This window comes from Paroedura picta, chromosome 3 (genome assembly GCF_049243985.1).
Source record: "Paroedura picta isolate Pp20150507F chromosome 3, Ppicta_v3.0, whole genome shotgun sequence".
In the NCBI taxonomy this organism is placed as follows: Eukaryota; Metazoa; Chordata; class Lepidosauria; order Squamata; family Gekkonidae; genus Paroedura; species Paroedura picta.
Window position 1 is genome coordinate 92427449 of NC_135371.1, and position 24487 is coordinate 92451935.

Sequence of the window (24487 nt, forward strand, 5' to 3'; positions counted from 1 at the left end):
TTGATGTGTGACTTTGAAGCTATGGGACAGTTGCATAGCAAATGGGAATGCTGTACTTTCAGTAGCATTGTGGTGAAAATGTTGGGATAGTGCAGGTTTTGACTTAAAAGGCAAAAAAGTCTGATACTGGAAGTGAACCAAAGTAGTAATTTAAACATGAGTAACTTCTTATGCAGTCCATTCCGCCCCCCCAGCAGCATATCCTACCCAGGAAAGAATAATCCACACTTTAGAAATCACTTGCCTCTTGGAAGATTGATGTTTTGGAATACTATACAAATCAGGTTCAAATTATGTTTTTTCAGTGCTTGGTTGTAGTCCCTTGGAAATGAAAAGAGATTACCCTCCCTCCATCAGAAACAAAAATAATATGAAATAGAATATTAAGGTAGGGTGGATTTGTACACTAGTTAAATTTCCTTTTGAAAGACTTTATGTCCCTGAGTTCTTTGTGGGGAGATTCTGTTCTCTTTGATGAGGTCATAAAAGGATTAGCTCTGTAGGATAGTTTTGCAGTAACCTTTTGCCTTCTACAGTGGTGTGTGAGCTGGCTTATCTACATGAGACATCCGAAACTCTCTCTCCTGCAGGACTCTTGCCTATGTATACAAATATTGAACATTTTAAATGCAAGTTTCATTGAACCAGTAATTTAATTTAATTGATTCATTGTGTGCTTTTCTTGTAGGACTGTTTTATTTTCACAATTATGTACCAAAATAGTAGCGTACAACCTCTCTTCCCTCACACTGCTGCTACCCCAACTTGAAAACAGAGTCATTAGCTGGTCTTGTCATTATTTTTAACTTCATTTATACCCTAATTTTCTCCACAGTAGGGGGTCCAAAACAGCTCACCACCTTCTTCTATATTCAGTCTTATGAAGTATGTCAGGTTGAAAGGGTGTAACTGGCCTTAGGTCACTGAACAAGCTTCCATGGCATACTGGGGCTTTGAACTGCAGTCTCCTAGATCCTAGTTTGATATTCTACATCATTACATGCACTGCTGCTGACCAACTGAAAACAGAATCCTTAACAGGTCTTGTAATCAGGTTGATATTATTCCTTTCTGAAAGCAATAGAGAACCAGCATGGTGCCTTGGTTAAGAGTGGCAGCCTCTAATCTGGAGAACCAGGTTTGATTCCCCACTCCTCCTCCACATGCAGCCAGTTGGGTGATATTGGGACAGTCACATTTCTGTCAGAGCTCTCTCAGCCCCACTCCCCTCAAAGGATGTCTGTTGTAGGGAGATTAAGGGTACGTGATTGTAGCCACTTTGAGACACCTTCCGGTAGTAAAAAGTGGGGTACAAAAAACAGCTAAATTCCCATGGAGGATCACATTCAGTGTACATGTTTGCTGCAGAGAGAATAAGTGAAGACTTCACAAAGAGATGAAACCAGTCATGTTTAGCATGCTTTTAATTTTGAACATTATTAAAAGAGGTAATAAGCTTTGAGCTGAGGACCTAGAGGCCTTTTCCTTCTGTTTGATGCTAATTCTTCTTAATCTGCATAGTTCATTAGAATCTTTCCCAAAACATCCCCCCCCCAAGCACCCAGAAATGCCACAAATGCACAAAGGCTGCATACAGGGTGTTGTTGCAACACTTTAGGTAATATATGGGAACTAGCTTCAAAGCCCATTTCTAAGAACGGGCCTTGAAAGGGTCCCCTCCTCTGGCCCCCAACCAGGCAGCGTAAGGTGGCTTTGGGCTGCAGTTCGCAGTCAGATCAAGTGGGTGAGGGCTGGGCAGCTTGTTATACAAAGCTCCTTAGCAGTCAGCTAGTCAGCTCCTTAGCAGTCCTTAACGAACAGTCAGCAGGCTGGGAGTCCCTCGTTAGCAAGGCCAGCCTAGCAGGCCAAGAGGAACTCATTAGCAGGCCCTCCACCTTGACCCTTTGCCCAGGGCCTCTCTCCTTACCTGCTGCTGGCTGCAGGCACTGAGGCGTCTGAGAGCAAAGAGGCTAGAGTCCAGGGACAGAAGGCGGGAGCTTCAGGGACAGGGCCAATCAGGGCAATGCTGACTGCACCCTGATTGGCCCTATTTCAACTTGGCCAGACACGTCCCACCCCCTAGGCTGTTTCATAAATATATAGAGGAACAACAATGGATAAGGATGGACAACAAGCTCTCAGTAGCTCAGTCATCACTGACAGAAACAATTACCTTTTTTGGTTTGACTCTTGTGAGCATGTTTTGGGGAGTGGCCATAGTAAATAACATGATTTACCCCCATAACACAGTAACTTGGGAACATTTTTGAAAATGTTGACTACTTTTTGTTTTAAGAATGTAATTTGAAGGTCATGGATCCACATATTCTCTCTGTATCCTAGAACATATATAGAGAGGACAGAAATGGTGGGAGAAGTTATGTTATTTATTAATAATGATGTCTGTGTACCAATTAACTATACCAATTTGTATAGTTTGCTATGTAACAATCAAACTGCTCTTGAGGTGACAGCCAATATGAAAATGTAGGATTATGGGTGCTGAGAAATTCATTGTACAAATAATAATAGGGACATGTTTGTTCCACAACTAATTCCCATGTTGTTGTTGTTGTTGTTGTTGTTGTTGTTGTTATCAGCCATTCATTCAAGTCCAACTCTTGGCAATCCCATGGCGCAGCTTCTGACACGAGCTTCTGCCACGATCCCCGTACCCACACCACCTCCCTCAGCCATGCAATATTATGTGATTGGTGTCCATCCTGATCATGTCCAAACACTACGCCCTCTGTTGACCTGCTTGGCTAATTCCAGTGTAATTGCTTTCTCCATTGAGTTGGATCACATGATATGGCCAAAGTAAGTGAGCAGGAGTTTTGTCATTTTGCCTACCAATGATATGTCAGACTTTATGCACTATAATATTTCCTTGTTTTGTGACATTTGCCATCCTTGGAACCCGCAGAAGCCTTCTCCAACACCAGAGTTCAAAGGAATTGATTGTTCTCTTGTCTGATTTTTCATCATCCAACGTTCATAGCCATAAGTGGCTATTGGAAATATGATAGAGCTAACTAATCTACATTTGGTAGTCAGCCTTATGTCCTTGCTTTTCCATGTTCGGTTCAAGCTCATCACTGCTGAGTGACCCAGACCAATTTGACATTTTATTTCCATAGTGCAATCACCACTCATATCAACTTGTGATCGAAGAAAAATGAATTCTTGAATGCATTCGATCTCTTTACCAACAATTGTTATTGTGTCTGTTTTTTGCAGTGGTCATTATTTTTGTCTTTTTAGTTTTTTAAAAAATGTCAAATTTTTACTTACTTCAATTCCCATACCAAAAATCAATCTCCAAGTCTCGCTGCTTATTTATTTATATTTAAATTTAAAAATTCTTTTTCTTTGAATGTTATTTTTGTTTAAGAACATTAAAAAGCCTTGCTGGATCAGACTACAGGTCCATATAGTCCAGCATCTTGCCTTGCACAGTGGGGGTGAGGTGTTGGAAGAAGCCCAGGAGGCAGAGGTCCAGGTGGTGGTGGTGGTGGCAAGGCCATGGAGTAGTGGACAGAGACACAAAAGAATCCACAGAAGAATGCAGCCTTCCTGCTGCAAGAGCTAAGGAAGGAGAGGGAAATAGGTGGAGAGGGGGGAAGGAGTCTCTGTGTGTATATGTTTGTCTGAGAGGGAAGAATGGGGGAGCATCCAGGGAGGAGGTCAGGGAAGCAAGTGGGAAGGAGGGAGAAGGGAGAAAGCAGTGGGGAGAGAAGTCTGTGTATGTATTTGTTTGTGTATATCTGAGAGAGAGGGAAGGAGAGGGACCAGGGAGTAGGTCAGAGAAGCAAGAGGGAAGGGGAGAGAGGGGAAGGGGAAGGAGTGTGCATGTGTATGCCTGTGAGTGTGTGTGTGTCTATCAAAGATAAGGAGGCTCCAAGATGAAGGAGCCCCAGAGCAGGTATGTGTTCCAAATACCTGTAAGAGTCAGACTGTCACTACTTTAATAATAATACGAATAATAAAATAAGACCACAGATTGTAAGCCGTGACTTCTTCGGGTGGTAAAAAGTTCCAGCTCTTCAATAAAATAAGACCACCTCTAGCACACAGAAAACCCCCACCATCATATTGATTATATAGTTAAATTTCAAAGAATTCTTTTCTTCAGGGACTTGTCTTTAGATGATGGACTTCACCTAATAGTGGTCTGTGGTCCTCCAGTCAGCATCTCACCTAGCCCCACTTAAAAACTGTAGCTCAAGATCAACCTGTATAGGGCCAGTAGGGCTAATTTGTATATGAAGTTGGTTAAATCAAAGGAAGAATTCAGATCCTTGGGGTAAAGAGTTTGTAATTTAAATATGAAAAATACTTCCCGTTGGACTTCTTTTAGACTTCGCAGTGCCTTTTCTTACCTGTAGAATGCACTCTAATTGAGATTAAATTAATGTGATTTTAAACAGCTTCCAAGCATTCTCTAGGGATTTCCCTCTCTTGTGTTTCTCCTTCAGTTTCCTTTTTACTATTTATTTAATTTTTGTAAAGTTCCCTCTTTTGAAATAAAAGTTTAAGACTTTAGAGGTAACTTTCCATTGACTTGATTGCTGAACTTAATAGCATGCTGGTCATTCTACATCTCTCACCCAGGGAGGCCTACTCAGAACGAAGTTCAAGATCACTATCCCTACGGTTGGTTCTGTGACCAGTTGTTCCAGTGCACAATCATTTATGATGTCTAGGAATCTCATTTCTACAGGCAGACACAAGGACATATTTAGTCAGTCAATGTGAGAGTAGTTGAAATTTCCCAGTAGTATAATATTTTCTATTTTAGTCACCTCGCTTATTTCCTTCTCCATCTCAAGATTAGCCTTAAAGGTTTGATCAGGTGGGCACTTATAAATAACCCCTAGGGCCCAGTATTTACTCCATATCTCTTCTGTTGGGGAGTTAATTCCTTTCATGTTTTCTAACTTATTTGATTTCCCTTGTCTTTGATGTAAAATACAACACTATCATCAACTCAGGCCTCACTGTCCTGTCTTTAGAGCCTATACCCAGGAATGACTATATCCCATAATTTTTCCACAATTCCATCATGTTTCTGAGCCAACTAATATATCTAAAATGTGTTTTCCTCTTCAATAACCCTTGCATCCCTTGGCCTCTTAGACACCACACAAGGCCCTCAGTCAACCTCATTCCCAAGCTCTATTATGCGCCTCTCAATATTACGCTTAGTGTTTATGGAATCATCCCTGTAGACCAGTGATCCGCAACCTTTGTTAGGCTGCGGACCACTGCGCCGGGGTGTGGGGAGAGGGTGACCTGGGCCCCCGTGCGTGCGCGGCAGCTCCGGCACAAACGCACATGTGCGGCAAGTCTGCGCGTGCGCGTTTGCACTGCTGGCATGCCGGCGGCCACGGCTCCCTCTCCCCGCCCCTCCAGGCCGCAAGGAAATCGGCAGCCGAAGCAGCCGATCAGCTTGCGGCCCAGCAAGCTTCTCTTCCCACCCCCTCCCAAAACAAGAAGCTTGCCGGGCCGCAAGCTGATCGGCCGCTTTGGCGGCCGATTTGCTCGCAGCCTGGCGAGCCTCTCGCTGTGGGGGGCAGGAAGAGGGAGCCGCGGCCCAGTGCCGAGGCCTTCGCGGCCCGGCACCGGGCCGCGGCCCGGGGGTTGGGGACCACTGCTGTAGACTGACTTGTCCCAAACGAGTGGCTCCACAGCTCCTGTTGTCTTTTCTCTCAGGATTAGTTTAAAACTGCTCGGACACCTTTTTGATAATAGTTGCCAGCAGCCTGATTCCTTTTTGCTTCATGTGAAGCCTGTTTCTTGCATACAGCTTCAGCTTGTCCCAGAAAATTCCCAATATCTACCAAATCTAAACTCTTCCTCCCAGCACCACTTACTCATCCACATACTGAGACCCCTGATCTCTGCCTGTCCAGTTGGCCTGCATATGGAACCAGCAGCAATTATGAGAATGTTACCTTTGAAGTCCTGACCTTTAACTTTCTGCCTAGCAACCTAAGTTTTTCCTCCAGGACCACATAACTATATTTGTTAATGTAATCGGTGTCAATGTGTACCATGCTTGCTGACTTTCCCCCAGCACTATCAAACTACCTGGACAGTACCACAACCTTTGTAGTAGGCAGGTAAGTTGCCATGTGGCTAAAACATGTGTCACAGACTCCACCCTCTATATTTCTCATGATTGAATCTCCTCTACCTGAAGTCTACCTCCCACCAGCTCCCCAGAGGTATCTTTGTTATGAGAGAATATTGGTCCATTGCCCAATGAAGGGATCCCTTCTAAGGGATCACATCCTTCCTCCTCAGAATTATACCCTCTGACATTTCATTATGAAGTTGGCTGTCACTTTCCACCATCAATCCTTCAAGTAAATGGGATTCAGACTGTGAATGGTTTTAAAAGTAAGAACCCACATCTCAAATTAAACTTACACTACCTGCATAACATTCTATAAACAATTGAACTACAACATTTTGCACTATTTGAGGTTCTCAGATGTCCTCCAGAGTATCACAGTCATCGAGATTATCACAATAGACAAAAGAGTTAATTTTTATACCTCATTTTTCTCTACTAGATAGTGTCTCAAATCACCTTACAATTGCCTTCCCTTCCTCTCCCCACAACAGACAACAGGACACCCTGTGAGGTAGGTGAAGCTGAAGGAGTTCTGACAGGACCGCTTGGTCTGAACAGCACAATCAGGACTGTGATGAGCCCAAGGTCATCCAGCTGGCTGCATGTGAAGGAGCTAGGAATCAAACCTGGAATAAAAATTACCTTCCAAAGGCTGCCAAAAATTTCAGTTCTCTTACTAGTGCATGTATTGCAATGATTGAAATGGTTGTCTGATGGGGGAAAATATTATAAAGTGAGAGGATGATGCAACAGTGCTGATGGTAAGCCATGTCCAACCATCTGCAACCAGCCAAAGCCAGAAGGAAGGGGGGGAGGTGAATTTTTAAATTGTGTTTCTGAAAATAGACATCTTCTCATGTACAATTGCAATACATGCACTAATAAGAGAACACACCATTGAATTTTTTGGCAGCCTTGGAAGATTATTTTCATTCCATTTTTCCCGTTCCATTATAAACTGTTAACAGTTTGATTAAATTTTCTATAATTAATTTTTACAGCGACCTAATGATTGATAGACAACTTCATTCATTAAGTGACTTTTATACTTTATAGTAAGCTTTATGACTTTATAATTTCTTCTTTTATGTATTAGCTTAGATTGTTTAGAATTACAGTATATGTCTTATTTTTTACAGGCTCTTACTTGGGAGCTTTTATTGGCGCTTATCCTGTACAATTCTGGGAGCTGCTCCCTGTCCTGGCTGCCTCCATGCATCCCCTGGGGGTGGATCCCAGGTCCCCCCCCCCCCACTGACCTAACTCCATACATATTTAATATGTGTTAAGAACTGGTGTGTTAAATTGAGACCTTTGAAAAAGGCCCTATAAAGGCTGAAACAGGCTACTGGTTCATATAATGCATAGCACACTTTGTTTTTTGTTTTGTTTTGTTTTAATTGTGCACGATAAAAGGTATATCATTTTAACATTAATACAGACATTCAACCTTTGAAGGTCCTATCTGTCATCAGTTGGGTTTTTATGGTTCCAGTTCTAGTCCCTCCCCCCATCCTTTTTGTGTAGGTGTGGGGTTTTTTGCCAGATTAGAAGCCACTGCACTTAACCATTACATCAACCACTACCAAACAAAGAAAACATTGTGCCATTTCCCTGTCTGTGAACCATCTGTTATACATGTTTTCCTTCAAAAGCTCACACATCTATTTATTTTGTAGTAGTCACTTCACAGCAGGATAAATAGCTTGCATTCCAAGAATCATTATATAGCTACTTTCCAAACTGACCTTAGATGGTATGATGGACTTAATCTGCAAAAAAATCCAACAACTACAACAGCAACAAAAAAGCCAAGGTAGAAAGCTGTGGGTTTCTCTGCAAATGTAGATGAAAGTATGCAGAGATACTCGAAGCCTGAAGAATGTTTTAAGGATTTCTCAATGGTAGAAAAGTTGAGAAAGGCTGCCTTAGCATGATATTCTAACCACTACCCAGCACTGTATTGTAGTTTCAGGAAGATTGCACCAGGGGGTCCTGCTCCCAAAGAGGGTCCCACAATTCCCACATGACTGGATAAAGCTCCTTCCAGGTCTGCTGCAATATTGTTCCAGTAGACTTCTCACTTCTGTCTACCTCTTTGTTCATTCTTGCTCAAAGTCAACATGTTTGACTCATTTACTTTTTTCTACAAAGTTTATACATTCATCTGAAATCAATGGTTGTGTTTGTCGTTTGATGGATGGACATAAAGAAATGGCATAGTTTCTGACAGCTCCTTTTCATCTATATCCACATCACCTGAGGGTTCAAGAAGTGCAGTCTCTCTCAGGCATGCCCAATTCATTTTGGCTAGTGTATGTGCCTTGCTGCACTTCGCTTGTTGCAGTCACAGTTTTATCTCGGCTTGTACAAGGTAGTGAGAAGATCCGCAGTCAGGTCCCCTCATGGCCCGGACCTTTTTGAATGATCTTTGACATCTCGTGGTCCAGACAGCCTCCCCCCCTCAAAAAAAAGGGGGGGAGGATATGTGTTCAGCATTAATAATCCAAACGCAATTATCTTGAGCAGGCGTGGGCAAACTGCGGCCCTCCAGATGTCCTTGGACTACAATTGTAGTCCATGGACATCTGGAGGGCCACAGTTCGGCTACCCCTGATCTTGAGAATCAGAAATGAGTGGAGTCACAGGAGCATATTTCACTATCTAGTCTTTAGTCTGGCTTGATGCCAAATGTTCATTTTTTTTACATTAAAAACAGTTCTTAAAAAACTCACAAATTCAAGCAAGTTTGGAGGGAACAGATTTCAGCCCACATGTATGCTCTCCCTGCTGAGGTTTGCATCTGACATAGCAGGTGTTCCTCAGTTTTGCAGTTTCAACAATGTACCCACAGAAGCAGGTACAACCCCCCCCCCCTTGTGACTGGAGAGAACAAACAGCAAGCTAGTAATGAAATCCAGAGTCCTCCAGCATAATCCTCTTGCCAGAAGTGCCAGAGAGTGGCAGTAAAAGAGCTGCTTCGCTTTCTAAGCTGGAGAGAAAACAGGGAGGGAATTCTATAATAAGAGCTTCTAATGTCTGGCCTACAGAAGCATCCTGGAGAGCCTGGAGAGATGGAAAGTTGTTGTAAAGACAGTAGGGAAATACGATGAAATTTGCTGATGAGTTTTTGTTCCTTGTGAAAGCTATGAAGAAGACAAAACTGAAACAAATAAAAACAGCAAAACCCTGGGAAGCTCTAGAGAGGGAACTATCTCATTTGGCTGCCGCTGGTTGGGGTTCTGAGTGCAAGAATGCTCAAATCTTCTTCCTAATCAGTGTCGCATGGAGAACTTCCAAGATGCATCAACTCACTTTCTGCCTCCAGGCACATAACAAATGAAAAGGCTAAACTGCACATTACACTTTACTTTGAGTTTAAAATGGGGATTTACAGCCATATTGCCACTGTGTGTCCCTGGTGGCTGACAACTCCTGTGTCAAAGTGTAGCAGGGTCCCAATTCAGATCATGACTGCAATGTATGTGTGAGAGCCAGAATGGGGATTGGGGTGGGTATTCTTTGCCCTACTGGGGAGATGAGCATGCATTGAACGCTTAATGCCTTCAGTGCATTTGTGTGGACAGATAACAATGGGGTGTTAATCTTTGCAAACAGAGCCTAAAATATAGTTTTACAGCTTTAACATTCTTGGTTATTAACACTCCTGCTTTTATAGCTACTTTCATAACACATCTCAGGCGTGATCTGTAACAACAACAACTAAAAAGGCTTGAAGCAAGCAATACTTTCTTGTGACCCAGAATTGTCATCGCACCTTGCAATCGTATTCTCACTTTTATAAGAATGACAGAACTAATCAATCATCCTGTGGTACTTTTTCTCTCTGTGCGTCCGTGTGCATGTGTATGGAATAGTTTTGGCACCTGTTATTGGATGGTGGTGAGAGCTTGGACACCAAACAATATACATCTATTTCAGAGGAGTCCAGATCTCTTTCTTTGTTGGCAATTTTATTGTCATCTGTCAATTTTTTTCTGCATTGTATTCATCATCCCTTTAAGCTTTGAGTTAAAGATTGAAATCTGAAGATGATTATGTGTACAAGCCTTGCCAATGTTGTGCCTACGTTTGTCATCCAGAGCAATTACCACAGGCCTGCTCCATATTGGCACTGTATTGGGCTCCATCAACAATGGGACAGAGTTTGAGGCTGTAGCATCCTATAGTATTTCCTTCTATGGGCCTCAATCCAGGAAGAGTCTCAAAATCAGGGAAATCAGTTTTTATCTTCATCCATCTCTTTCTCCTGCCAGTTGCCTCTCCCATGGATCCTTGTGTTTGGCCTGACCCCGGTCTGATAAAATATTTCTTGAAGGTGGGCTGGAACAATGGCTTCTCTGTTTGGGCCCTCCCTTTTCCTGCCGTGTCTTCTCCTGCCTGCACTGGTCCCTGAAGTGCTTGCCAAACCCTGTTGCTGCTGCTAAAACCGTTCTGGGCATGACCTCAACCAAGTTCCCTTTCCTATAGTCTCTGGCTGGATTGCCTGCCTTAGTCATGCTTGAATGACGTTTCCCCCTGCCAGCATTGCTTCTGGAGCAGGTGAGTGTGGAGGAGGTAGCTTGCTTTTAACAAAAATTCAAACACAGAATGATATGAAATAATGCCCCCAAATGCTGTAACAAATAAAATTAGCTGAAAATTAAAATATCTGCCGCATCCTTAATAAATATGCACATCCATGGCAGTGAAACATGGACTTTCTTGACATCATTCAAGGGGATTTTTCAGGTTTCCAGAATGTGTTTTCTGACACTTGCTTCAGGTATTTTGCTTTCTTCCCTGAGCTTGTTTTCTCAGTTGTGGGATGCTATGGCAGTAAGAATTCCTCACTTGCTCTTGCTAGGAGAATGTGCAAAGTCATCTTGATGTTTGCTCAGATGTTCTTTTAAAATAATTTGATTCTTATGCGAAGCCACTCACAGTTGAGTCCCCTAACATCTGGGCATACAGCTGCAAGGCTTTCACTCTCCTGTGCTTACTGCTGAACCTGAATTGTCTTTATGACAAGATGACAGCAGTCATGCCTGTTTACAGCTAATTTGCTCTGACTCTCAGAACGTAGACGCAAGATTTCATTTCCCAGCTCTGAAAACAACCCTCAGTTTACAAAATAAGGAATCGTTTTCAGATTCCTTGGAATTAGTATTTTCACTTAGAAAGCTGTTGTAGACGTCTCCCCTCATACACATTTTCTGAACACATCATTTGTCTTTGTGTGGCCTTGTAGTCCCCAGCTAGTAATTATGTTATAGCCACTCCATTATAGAATACAGCCTGCTGCTATCTCAAGTCTTTTTCATTTAAATCAAACATGTCATGTTTAATAACTTAAACATTTTGGAACAAAGGTTTTGACAGGAGGACCAATGTTTTTACTCAGTGAGTGCTCACACTGATGTGGTCATGCAAAACAATGGCTTTTATGGTCATAGATTTGACTTCATACGTTTGAAATTTACCTCAGAAAAAGTCTAAGCCACCTTCAATGAGCACAGGGCCTTTTCTAGAGTGGATTTTTACTCCATTTTAGCTTTCCTCTCCCTTATACACAGGATCATTTGGTTGGTCTTTCAGTTTGTCTTTGAGTCCCACCCCGTAGACCATTTTTGTTATGATTGGAAAAAGAACAGGAAAAACTCAAACAAATACCAGGAGACCAAAACTGGTAAATCATACTGTATGTAAGGGGCAGGGGATTCTCCTGTGTAGTTAAGAAGCCAAGTAGGAGCAAACATCTGCTGCAAAAAATCCCAGAAATAACTCTAAAAGAAAAAGGTGAATTCTAAAACATGTAGTAACACATGGAAATAAAATCAAACGTATTTTTGTCAAACAATAGGAAAATGACATGTCTAAGCTTAACAGTTGCTATTACCTAGCTAAGGTCAGACTTACATTTAAAGTGATGGGCAGTTTAAAAGGCTACTATCCAAGCAGGCCCTGTGATACTCCTTCCCCCCCCCCTGCCCAGCTACATTTAATTACGCATTTAAGGTTTGGTGTTTTCCATTTAAGGTAATTGACAATAAGTGACTATGAAATTCATTGCTACAGACTGTTTCAATAATTAAAACAACATAAATAACAGCAAGATTGATAGCAATATCAACAGTACCAATACAATGTACAGCTCAATTTAAAATAACTACCAAAAACATCCTCACACCATTTATAGCTTAAAAATCTGCTCTAAGACTAAGGCTTTGCCTAAGGAAAGTAGACAAGAGGTTGCTTTTCTTACTTCTGTATAATGCTCTACTTTTGGCTGGGAAGAAAAGATGTGTCTTGATTAATGTAATTTCATCAGCAAAAACCAGTTTTCCTAAGTACAAAATCATATTATTATCAAGCAGTATCTATTGATGATAGATGTATCTTGATTAATGTAATCTCATAAACAAAGGCCAATCTTCCCAAGTACAAAACCATATAATTATCAAGCAGTATCTATTGATGAGATCTCAACAGTGATGTGGATTCCTGTGGGCAGAGGCGTCCTTCCAATATGTGGGTTCCAGGTGTTACTAGGGATTCCTGTCCCAAATTTTTTTTATTACAATTTTTTAAATTTTCAGTATGTTATAAAGTTACATAGAAAAGAGAATGTTACAAAAAGTTCATATATTCATCCCAATTGTTATGTGTCATGAAATTCATCTAGTGGTCTTCTATTAACCAAGTTCGTAAATTTAGCCAGCTCAGCAGACAGAAGACAGGTAAACTCCTTCTTTGTTCACTCCTTTTCTCTTAAAAGTACTCATTTCCCTTTCTTTAACCCCCACCACACTTCTTTTTGTGGCCATTCCCTTGTGCAGGATTCTCACTCAGCCAAATGTTTGGATCCCTTTTACTTTCTCTTTCTCTCCTCTCATATATACATCCTTCTGAACACAACACTTGCACTGTTCTTATACTTGACTACATTTTCAACTCCTTTATTTATTTATTTTCCAATTTCCTCACATTGGTTGTGGTTCTGAGTGTGTCCCAAGCCCAAGTAAGAGAGTACACATGTTTAAGGATACATGAGAAAGGGAACACACATGGTCATACAGTCTGTCAAAGTCTGTCAACATTAATGCCAACACATCGCTTTAACTGTACATGTCTGATGGGTTTTCTTGGTCATTCTACATTGATTCTCCTCCCCTCGACACTGGATTCTCTTTCTGGTCACTGTTTCCCCAAGTTTTCTGAGAGTGTTCTTATGCTGATTTCCACTGTCAAACCAAAAGTAATTCAAAAGTATACAGATTCCCTCAGATTTCTTCCCACCTTTTTGCCATCCCTCAAAGGTCACTCTCACACCTACAATGAGTTGGTTCCACCCACATTGAGGTAATTCTGCCCACTCTACACTTTTCGCCATCGTCCCCCCTTCATCAGCATGCAAGCTCCATTTTTCCAGCATTTTAAATCTAGAGATATGAAAGGCAGGATATAATTAAAACAACAATAACAACAGCAATAATATTTTATATCCCACCCTTCCCTGGTTGGCTCAGGGCAGGTAACATCAAAAATAAACAATACAGCAAACTACATATAAAATCAATCAGTTATCAGTTAGATTTTAGAATTCATAAAATGCCGCTGCCTCTTTACAGTTAAAAATCTTTCTGAAAGGGTTAGTCAAGTCAGTTGGCTTGGTGGGTTCTCAGAAATCCAATTGAAATTGGGCATGGAAAAAAGGTTTCATTCAGGTTGCTCTGCTACCACAAGCATAATTGCTTTGCCCCGAAACAGAACAGTTAAACCCTCTTAAATTTGCCTAGCTATTCCTCTATCCAGAGTGGATTTCTTGAGAAGGGGAGAATGTCTAGTAGAGCACTGCCTCATTTATGCTAGTAAAACAGAACATTACTATGACAGAAGGCATTCTGTTGCATCACTCTATAATTATTTGTGCAAGCTTTTAATGGAATTGCTTTTCAGTGATGAATTCTGGGAGAGAATGAGGAAATGAAGATGAATTTATTGCCTACTCTTTTTATTTATTGTCCAAGGTGTTCTTTTATGCTGGTCATTCACAACATCTATTTTTCAACTATATTTTCCTGCATATCACAGAAATATGAGGTACAGTGTTTAAAAATGCTCTTATGAAGTACAGTTTTTTAAAAAGAGCAAACTACCTTGTAGCACATTGCTGCAGAGTCATACACTGAAATTTCCCTCTAAATGAGTCTACTTCCCCTTGACAGATGTATGTTGCTTCCAAGTCACCATACCAGTCATAGGATATTAATTTCTTGCTTAAAATACAAAATAAGACAGCTTAGGGACTTTTAAAGCCCTCCCCCTAAAAAACAAAAAACAAAATGAATGCCACACACTGATTCTGGTTCACTGTTGTCCTTTTGCCTTGGGAGGGCCCTTAGCAAAAATTCACAACTTCACATATAGCCTAATATGGTGTGATGATGATGATGATGATGATGATGATGATGATGATGATGATGATGATGTTATCCGTTCAGTCGTGTCCAACCCTCAGTGATTCTATAGGAATGTCTTCGCCATGTGCCCCTGTCTCTGACTGCTTCTTTTAGTGTGTACAGAATGTTTAATTGCCTGGCAGGGTGGGAGTTCTGGGCTAAAGCAATACACTCACACGTGCTGGCATGAAAAGACCACAACTTTATTAACAACAAGCCTGCAAGGGTTGGCATGGCAGAGGATATGGGGCCGGAGCAGTCAGCCGACTGTCCTATTTTCCCTGGCAACAGCTTGAATCCCTTCCGCTTAATTCCTATCCGGTAATGCGGGGTCCCCAGCTGCTGCCCCTTCCTATCCCGGGAAGTATCCCACCCTGGACACCAGAAGAGGCACAAACCTCTCCTGGATCCGTCCAAGGCTACCTGGCTCTGTGAAATTCATGCCTTATCCAGCTGGGCTTGGCACCCGCTCACAGCCTGCCACCTCTTTAAAGAGGCCCCTTTCCTGGGGAGTAGGCCACGTAGGGCGTACTCCCCCTCAAACCGACTCCATCCTCTGCCAACCTAAAAGTTGCAACAAATAACACATAAAACAGCATAATATCCATAACCCACACCATCTAGCCAGGGCATGCAGCAGCCCACTGCCGAAACCAATAGGGAGGGAGGGTGAGGATCCCATCTGCATCCCAGCCAAAGAGGGCAGGCAAAGCATGAGGCACTCCAAAACATCTGCACCTGCCCCCCTCAGCCAATTATGGAGTGCCAAACTGCCTCCAGCTGCACATGCGCTCCTGGCTCTCCCCCTCCCCGCACATTTCTCCCACCTGCCCCATCCGTCACGGCAATGGCGGCCTTGGCTCAAGCTAAGCCACAAAATATTCCCTCTGCTCTGAGGTTGAAAGGAGAAGCTAATAGCCTTGCTCAGAACATCCATACATTCACAGAGGAAGGTATATATAGTGCTGAACTTCAGCAGCAGTATATGGCTTTGTGGAGAGGGGCAATTTTATAAATCCAATAAATCAAAACCGAAATCAAATCTGTTGTCTATCATGCTTCTCTGCTAAAGCCCTAAGCTACGATGATCCTCCTCAGGATCCCTTTATCTTCTTCTTGCCCTTTTCCTTTCATCTTTGGTTTCCTATCTGTCCCACGCAGTTGTGAAAATGTATATAGATACATTTGCCAACCCAGTAGGAATCTGAGGGAATCACAAATCCTTCTTCTTCTTTTTTTTAGTGTAATAATAATGCATGGAAGACTGATGGTAACTCAAAACAAAATGATCAGATTTAGATCTTAGAAGCTGAACAAGCAACAGGAATTAGGTGATTTTGTGTAAGTATAAACAAAGAATAGTTTGCCACAAATAAATAGCTCTTTAGATGTACAGATAGAACTTTAAATACTAAGAAACAAGATTTCTTGGCAGTTTCTTGTTAAATAAACAAAAATAAACGGTTTATCAATGATAGGGATCACTTGTCCCTTTACAAGAAGTGATTTTCCTTAGGTTGAATAGGGATCACTGTCCTTCCTTTACTCAGGCTTTCCTGATCATCTCACTCTTAGCCTTCCTCCCCAGTCCAATGTCGGTTCTTAATTGCCATTCCTGACACTCTCAACTGTAGAATTCCATTTGAATCCCTTGTCAATCAAGCCTCTCAGACCAGGTCAAAGCATTAACCATTTAAGGTCCATCACAACAGCTGAGGGCCATGGTGCTGTATCCTGGTCACAGTTGCTAATTCTAATTCCAAGTAAAGAAACTTGGAAAGGAGGGCAATGGAACACAGTTGGGTATGGCTGAGGCATAGCCCTCAGTTTTTAACTGAAAAGGTATGCTAAAGACCAAAGATAGTTTGGCAAGATGCAGCATCTTAAAAGGCTACTTCTCATTAACGTTAAACTGCCATCCAAATTAAATCTCATCTATTAACGTACAATGCTGCCTTATACCAAGCCAGATATAGTTCAGCATTGTATGCTGTAACTGGCAGCAGGTTACCAAGGTTTCAGAGAAATAGTTTCATTCTCAACAATAGTTATGTGAAATCCTCTAAATCTTTTTCTTTGTTTCTTTGTTCTTTGCCCAGAGCCAGAGCCAGAAATGGCATACACATAAGAAAACTTCCAGTTAAGGGTAGAAAGGGAAGAGATGAATGGGGTAATATGTTAATGGCAGTCTTGTAATGCAATCCTAAATGCAATCCTACCTGAAAGCCCCACTAAATAGACCCGAGTAGACTGATGAGTAGTCTTGTTTATGGCTCCCTTCTAGTCACATGACAGTGAATTAGGGTGCTAGAAGTTAACAAAAATAGTACAAAGAGAAAGTCAAAAAGTACAAAGTGAAGGGAGAAAACTGCATTAGTTAAAGGCTGGTGTCGCTAGAATCTCCTTTTTCAGGAAGGAGGGCGCCAAGGACAAGGGAGGGACAGTTGTACCAAGAGCACCTTGATTGAGCCGAAATACTTTGAATAATGGCTTAAAAGTGTTTAGCACTTGAATGGATCAATACCTCTCTCGGCTGCATTGTGTTAGTTAACATCTCTCTGGCCTTGTCATTGTGCCATTGTGGCTATAATTCAATTAGGCTGGGTATCTCCACAATTTCCCCTTCTACTGCCATCTTACCCATTTTTCCATAAAGGGCACAGGGATGCATTTCATGAGTGTGTGTGATAGGCAGATACAAACTGGTCATGGAACCAATATGGTGCCAGGATGGTGGTGGTTAAAGAAAGAGGCCAACCATGGCAACTGTGGACATACCTTTAATATATAACATTTTAAAAAAGACAAGTGAGGATGAGAGGAATATTCTACGGACTTTTAAATGTCACCAACTGTGGAGGCAGGCTCCAACAACCTAAGAACTGCCTTGAGAAGCATCACATAATGGTCTGTGGCATACTGATCAAACATGCATGATCTCACCATGCCACAGGCGGCCTCCACACAGCTGCAAAAATGTGTCTGTGAATGTCTGAGGCGATCAACGGAGAAGCTTAAACTGACAAACCTCAGACATTTTGAATGGGAACATTTGAATGTCAATTGGATTTTTCCGACATTCTCAGCCGCAATGATTATAATGAATTTGTTATTTTAATTCTGTTAAGAGAAATGACTGCAAACATACAATTTAGAACTCTTTTTGTATGTGAGGTAGGAAGCACTGTTCCAGACAAAACCCCAAGGAATACATGCCCAAAGACTACCTAATTCACCCATACTGTAGTTGCTTACAGATATTACTAAGGGCTGAACTTGGATTTCTCTAGAGACGTGGAATAGTGCAGTGCTATTCATGACTGGGCTGCATGGACAATCTATTCCAATGATTCCTTTCAAAATATTTATTAAGGGGTCTTATTCCAAGAACCATCCTGTGAGTGCTAATGTTACCCAGATCCTGGCTTTAATATAATTGGTTTGTAAATCTATGCCTGAGATAAATAACAAGAGCACTTGTATTTTTGTGACTTTTTCTCTCAGTGTTGTCCTCAAGCATTACGTCATGTGACTTTGACATATTTTGTTGTTCAATGCTTTCTGCCAAAGCTGCACACCTGGGAAATAATAGAAAAATCAGATTACAGTATTTTTGCCAATGTAGTGAGCAATTAATGGAACAACTGGGCTCTGAGGACTTCTATGTAAAGGAGCCTAACAATGGCTAATTAATTTCATGGGTGCAAATGCTGTTCATTGTAAAACAGATTTTCCAACTGTTCTACAGTAGGGAAATGTAATTAAAACGGAAGACAGATTAGAAAAATAAGAAAGAATAAGGAGAGGGAAGAAGTGAAATTGTTTTGAATAAATAGGCTATACAAACAAAAATTATTCGGAAAGGGACAATTACACAGCCATAGAGATCATGGAGAGGGTTGCCAGTTCTGGGTTGGGAAATGCTGGAAATTTGGATGGTAGAGCCTGAGGATGGCAGGTTTTGGGGAGAGGAAGGATCTAAGATGGGTAGAATAGCCATGACTACATCATCTGGCAGCAATTTTCACATTTTAATTACTCTCTGGTGTAAACTAGTATTTATTTAATCCATCTTGAATCTACTGCCTCTCAGCATCATTGGATGCCCTCAAGCTTTGGGAGAGAGAAAAAATTCCCTTTGGCAATGCTCTCCACTCCATGCATATAAGCCTTTGTCAAATCCCCCCTCCCCCAGTTGTCTCTTTTCTCAGCCTTTCTTCCTAGAGAAGGTGCTTTAACACCCCTTATCATCTTGGTCACCCTCCTGTTCTTTTCCCACCTATGCCCTGTCCTTTTTGAGATACAGTGACCAGAAATGTACACAGTAGTCCAAATGAGGCTGTAGCACAGGTCTATAAAGGGACATTCAAATATCAGCTGTTTTATTCTCAGTCTCTTTTCTAATAATTCTGAATATAGAGTTTTCCCTTTTCACTGCTGCAGCATATTGGGCCATTCCGCACGACTTTAATATAGCACTAGTCTTGCATTTAGTTTTCGCCACTAAAACTACGTTCCACATGACGTCATGAGCAATCTGCAATACTAGCGCCAAAATCGCTTAGTTGTAGCGATTTCTGGGGAATTGGGAAAAGCGGATTCACCCTCAGAAAATCGCTACACTCTTGCCAACAACCTGCAACACTTGCGAAAAAGACATGTGCATTCTCAATGTAGCAGTTGCAACAAAGTCCCTCCCCCTGGCTCTCTCCTCCGAATTTCCGGCGAAGCGATCACCATTTTTTTCCCCTCGGAGCTGGGAAAGCAACGAACCAGTGAGGCTTCATTCACCCAGCGAGGCTTCTCCGGCTATAGTCCCTCCACAGAAGTGCTTTAAAGCTCCCCTAAGTCCCCAAGCACAACTGTTCGCCAGTTCCCTTTAATTTTGGCCAAAAATCGTGCCCATGCGGGGGGGGGGGATTTTTTTTCCACTCTGGGGAGCGTGGTAATGATGAATCGCCAGCTCACACGCCAACTAAATGGGTCTCTACATTGCGAGGAATCAAGGCATATTCATTGCAACGTGTGTGTTTAAAAAAAACCCTGTGCTTAAAGGGAAAGAGACTTTTCTGGAGCATGATAGCAACCGCCCATTGACTGTTCCATTTGATTGACGGCCAGGGGCAGGAACAAGCACAGAAAAAAACTGCTTCCTTTCTAGCGATTCCTGCGAGACCAGAAACCTGTGGGGAACGAATGAGATGCTACTGGATTCCATTACAAATGAAGGTATGTGGAACACCGAGATTCCACTATTTAAAATAGCGTTTCCGCTTTGTGAAACCAATTGGCAACATTGGTCCTTGTGCGGAATGGCCCATTGAGTTGACACTATCATTGAACTATCCACTATGACCCCAAGATCTCTTTCTCTCACAGTGTCAGCAAGTTCAGACCCCTCTAATTGAAGCTGGGATTTCTTGTCCCAGAGTGCATCACCTTACGCTTACCAACATAGTACTTCATTTGCCACATTGTTGCTCGTTCACCCAGTTTGCTGAGGTCCGCGGCGCTTTTCACTGTCAGCCTTGGTTTTCACCACCCTGAATAATTTTGTATCATCTGCAGTCCTGGCCCCTGCACTACTCACCCTAGATCCAGCTCATTTATGAATAAACTAAATAGTACCAACCCCAATACTGATCCTTGTGTGGCCCCACTGCTTACTTCCCTCCATTGTAGGAACTGTCCATTGATTCCTACTTTCATAAAACCACTTTTTAATTCATAAGAAAACAAGCCCTCTTATCTCACGGTCACTAAATTTACTCAGGAGGATTTGGAGAGGTATCGTTACAAGTTTTTTGAAACTCCAGGTATATATGGACTACTGGATCACCACTGTCTACATGCTTGTTCTCTTTCTCAAATAACTCTCAAAAGTTGGTGAGGCAAGACTTCTCCTTGCAGAGAACCCTCAGCAGGCTTTGTCCTTTTATGTGCCTATCTCTGAATACATTTTCTATTAACTTATATGGAACAGATGTCAGGTTAACTGGCCTGTAGTTTCTTGGTTTCACTCTGAATCCCTTTAAAAAATTGGTGTCACATTTGCTACTCTCTAGGTTTCTTGGAAATCTTTCAAGGTGACCAAGGCAGTTTCCATGCCAATCCCCCACCCAAAGCCAGCCTAAATAATAGCTCCAAGCATTCTCTAGGGATTTGCATTTTTTGGTGTTTCCTCTTCAGCTTTCTTTTACTCATTTTTGTAAATTTCCCTTTTTTGAAATCAAATGTTAGTTTTTGGACTTTAGGGGTAACTTTCCATTGAACTGTTCCCAACTGATGTAACAACCTGTGCATCTCTCATCAGGGTTTGAGAGCCATTCAGAACTGAATCCAGGGCCTCTTCTGCATGATGGATAAGCTGATGAAAACTCACTAAATACATCGTTGTTTTTCTGATCTCTGCACAGAAGAGTGAATTTACTCCACAAAACTGATTTTCTCTGCATGGTGAACTGCCTCTTTGGTGCTTTAAGCATCTTTTAAGCGTTGTTTCTGAGGTATTTTTCATGGAGCCAAATAAAACAGTTTAAAAAACAATCAGTTTAGAACGCTTTATTATACTACAATCATTGTTCTGCATTGAATATAGTCTGTTGAAAAACTACGTTGCAATGCTCTCTGCATGAAACAATTCATAGTCCTGCCCCCTGTAGTTTTGCCAGTGACATGCTTTGTTCTCTAATGCATAACCAAAGGAGCTTCTCTGCATGACTAATCTCAGGCAGGCAGGAGAGAAATGATTCGGTGAAAAGCCTCTTTCAGAAACAGTTCCATCCCCCTTCCAACTCAATTCCATTCTTCATGGTATGAACATAAAAACAAATTTTTTAAGATGAAAAGAGGTAAGTTTTCACCTTAACTTTTGCTTGAGGAATCTACCTCTAGGATGTAATTGTTGCATACTCCTGATAGCTACCCTGCAGATTTAATCATATAGCGGCCGTGATTGAACGTGGCTGTCGTTGATGCGGCGGGGGCACTCGGAGAGGCGCAGACCCAGCTGCGTAAGCGGGCCACGCTGCGGCGCGCTGGGGGAAGGGCGGGGTTGCCGGCCTTAAAAAGGCTGTGAGCAGGCTCTTCCTATGGACCACGCTGCCCGGACAGCTACCCTCCCGTCCCTCCCTGTTTGGTTATGTTTTTCATCGCAGTCGCGGGTCATGCAAGGTAGGGAGCCTGTTGGCAGGGAGCCAGTCTGCGTACAGGACTCCCTGGAGTAGGGGGTCTCGTTAAGAAGACCGTCCATAACCGGGCACGGCCTACCCGGCTGGGAGACCAGGGGCCTGGGGCCAAGCGAATGGAGGGGGCCCAATGGAGGCAGACACCCATTGGGTCCTCGAATGTCGCCTCCCAGGGCAGAAGGCATCCCATCCTCCCGGATGGGAGTGAGGTGTGGAGCCGGAGCGCCGCGGTTCGTGGTGGTCAGCCGGCCGGCTGATGAGGCATAGGCTCCCTTACCTGCATGCGGGCCAACCCTCTGTTGGAGGGGCCCAGGTTAATAAATAGCTGCGGCCAATTTGTTGCCAAAATTGGGTCTGCGTCGTTACTGGGACAGTCGCCACCTGCTAGTCAATCTGTCTTTTCTGGTACATTGTCAACACTCAATGCACAACTCTCAATAAACTTTTAATTAACAATTAGACCATTCCAGAACAGGAGTCATACCAGGAATCAAGAGGCATCTTAATGATTAATACGGTTTATTTCAGCATAGCATCACTGAGTCACAGTTCCCTTCATCACATGCATAAAATAAACATCTATGTTACAATTACCTTAGCAGAGCTCCTAACAGATGTACATATTCATAATGTATATGATGAAGTGAGCTCTGACTTAGAAAAGCTTATGCTGGAATAAAATCTGTTAGCTTCCAACTAGTAGATTGTAACTAAACACTTGGGAATCACAGTATGGATGCGTGTAATTAATATATTCATGTTTTTATCATCGTTTTTAAAAATAAGACTTCCATGTAACAGTCTTATCTCCCACCAAGCATATTTGGTTAGTCATTTGTAGGTAAAATGATTTGGGCAAGTTCAGCAGAATTTCACACAAGGTTTCTGAACACAATGTTTCTGAACATCTCTAAGGTCCTATCCAAATGTTGTTGATTGTGAAATTTAGACAGTCAAATTTAGAGTATCCTACTGAGATGAAATGTTTGTGGATATTTCAAGGTCAACAGAAGAGACAAGATAATTAAAATTTCAAATGCTAAGTGCACACTCTGGATAGATTTTCCTCCTCGGTATTGCACTAAAGAACACATACATTTTATAAGTAATGTCTTATTTGCCATCCTGCTCTAAAATTTAATGAACATGTGTTTTAAGACTTTTGATACACACTGTTTAATTACACATTATAAAAAGAAACAGCACCAAATACCTTTGATCAATTTTAATAACCAAGATACATTTTGCTCAGGCATAAAAATCTATTAGCTCAAGCAGATGGAACTCTTAAAGAGAATTTCTCAATATGGCATTCAATCTCTTTGTTGGGTTGATTTAAGGAAATGGGTGCTACTTTTGTCTAAATTGGGACAAGAGTCAATTCTTATGACAATAATGCTTTCTTTCAGATGGATCATGAATCATGCCACGTCACACTGAGGCATTGGTAATTTTTTGTTGTTGTTCGTATGAGACAACAGGATTGGAAGAAAAAATATTGAATCTTAATTTTGCCTTATTTTCTAGTAGTACTGATTCACATTTTCATTAAATTTCTTCCAGTTCATTCACACTGGGGAAAAGTCTCCCCCCTACACAGACAAAAAAGATTTAAAAGGAACAGCTTCTTGAAGACATCCCGAACTGAAAAGCTAAACACTTTGTATGTCCAATTCCCCACAGGTTGAATAATTTGGACTTCCTTGTATAGGAATTGAGACTATGAATGTCTGTATGTGATCACTTCACAAAGGATAGCATTGCTATGAGAAGGAAGAAAGAAGAGGAGGATGAGAAAGGGGAAAAAGAGACCTGTAGAAGCAAGGCATGAACTGAAAGCAGTGAAAAACAGTTTTTCCTTTGATGAAGCTGGACAGATTCCTCCTAGCCTCATGAAGGAATCTCCTAACAAGGATTCTCACCCCTTATGCTGTAGACATCCACATAAGTGGGTGCCAGAACAGATTCCTTCCCCCCCTCACATTCCTCCCTTGCTTCTCCCCCTTACCTTTCACTTCCACAACATCCTTCCTGGTTCCTCATCCCTCCCATTCTTAGATACACACACACACACACACACACACAAACTCATTCCCACCACTCCTCCCATTCTCTCTCCCTTACCTATCACTTTCCCAACCTCATCCCTGTCCCTTCCCCCTCTCAAACACATGCACACACACGCACACACACACAAATATGCATACATGCACACACTCCTGACTACCGCCCTCCCTTTCCCCTCCTCAACGTTTGCAGTAGGAGGGCCGGTGTGTTTGGCAGTTTTCTGCTGCCTCAGCTGAGTGACTTGCGGCTGGCTGCTGTGGGGCCCCCATGGTGCTGCAGCTGAATTGGCCTACTTTGCTGCAGCAGCTGCCAGCTCTGCAGCTTGTACAACATTCTCTTCCTCTGCAGTGGTCCTGACTTATTGGGTAGCGGCTCCATGGCTGGGCCAGCCTCCTTGGCCACTGCCACCACCGCTGGCTGCCTCCATGACACCTGCCACTCCACATCTTCTGGTGTGCTTGGTGGGTGGGACTTATGGACTACTTCCACTTCACTGAGTGCGCCAGAAGATGTGTTCCACACAAAAAAGACATTGCCAACAGTATGGCTTAGCAGAACCTCAATTTCCTGATAGCTACCAAGAGTAAGGCATAAACTGGGCCTACCTCAGTCACCACCTGTTTCTTTTT